The sequence below is a fragment of the Belonocnema kinseyi genome, chromosome 9 (genome assembly GCF_010883055.1).
Source record: "Belonocnema kinseyi isolate 2016_QV_RU_SX_M_011 chromosome 9, B_treatae_v1, whole genome shotgun sequence".
Lineage (NCBI taxonomy): Eukaryota > Metazoa > Arthropoda > Insecta > Hymenoptera > Cynipidae > Belonocnema > Belonocnema kinseyi.
Genome location: NC_046665.1, coordinates 4,047,745 through 4,049,252, shown reverse-complemented (window position 1 = coordinate 4,049,252; position 1,508 = coordinate 4,047,745).

Here is a 1,508-nt window from a genome sequence, read left to right as displayed (position 1 = left end):
ATTGTAGACTTTTTTGATGGTAAAATAATATTTATTGATTATTTTAGTTGATACAAGGATAAAAGCCGAAATCTCGCATCCACATCGCTTCGCCGCACGCTTTGCACTCCCGATTCTTCCTTCCTCCCTCCTTCCACTCGCGTCGATAGGTGTCGCATTAGTATTTTAAATTTCTATCCCTACAATATTATCAGCAATATCATTGTTTAAATAACGGTTTTTTTCAATGATTCAAAAATCACCTAGAGATGTGGATGAGAGGCCTTCAACGATACCTTCATTTTTTTTCTGGGACAATTATTTCGTTCTAGCTATAGTTCCCAATTTTAAAAATCATTTCCCAAGGATTTTTCCAGTCAGAGTGGAGGGGGTAAAAACAAAATTTAAATTTAAATCTTTGCACTTTGAGAATTTTATTTCCTTTCTAAAATATATCATATTAGATAACTAGTTGTCAGTTAGTTGTGATTGATGTTCAAGGATTGTTTAAACAAATTATAAATATTGAACTCAATATTATTGTTTAAATAATTTTTTTTTTTTCAATTATTCAAGAATCACCTAGAAATATGGATGAGAGGCCTTCAACGATACCTTCAGTTTTTTTCTGGGACAATTAGTTCGTTCTAGCTATAGTTCCCAATATTAAAGATCATTTTCAATGGATTTTTCGAGTTAGAATGGAGGGGTTATAAAAAATGTTTAAATTGGAATTTTTGCATTTTGAAAAATTTATTTCCATTCTAAAATATTCCGTCTTATATAACTAGTTGTCAGTCAGTTGTAATTGTTGTTCACTGATTGTTTAAAAAATTCTATATATTATAAACAATATAATTGTTTAAATAATTTTTTTTCAATGATTCAAAAATCACCTAGGGACATGGATGAGAGGCCTTCAACGATACCTTCATTTTTTTTCTGGGACAATTATTTCGTTCTAGCTATAGTTCCCAATTTTAAAAATCGTTTCCAACGGATTTTTCCAGTCAGAATGGAGGGGGTAAAAACAATGTTAAAATTTGTATCTTTGCATTTTGAAAAATTTATTTCGATTCTACAATATTCCATATTAAATAACTAGTTGTCAATTAGTTGTGATTGTTGTTCACTGATTGTTTAAACAAATTATAAACATTCTATACAATTACGTTGTTTAAATAATGATTTTTTTTCAATCATTCAAAAATCACCTAGAGATACGGATGAGAGGCCTTCATCGATACCTTCAGTTTTTTCTGGGCCAATTAGTTCGTTCTAGCTATAGTTCCCAATTTTAAAAATCATTTCCAATGGATTTTTCCAGTCAGAGTGGAGGGTTTAAAAACACTGTTAAAATTGGTATTTCTGCATTTTGTAAAATTTATTTCCATTCTAAAATATTCCATATTAGATATCTAATTGTTAGTCAGTTGAAATTGTTGTTTACTGATTGTATAAACAAATTATAAATATTATAATCAATATCATTGTTTAAATAATAATTTTTTTAAAATGATTCAAAAGTC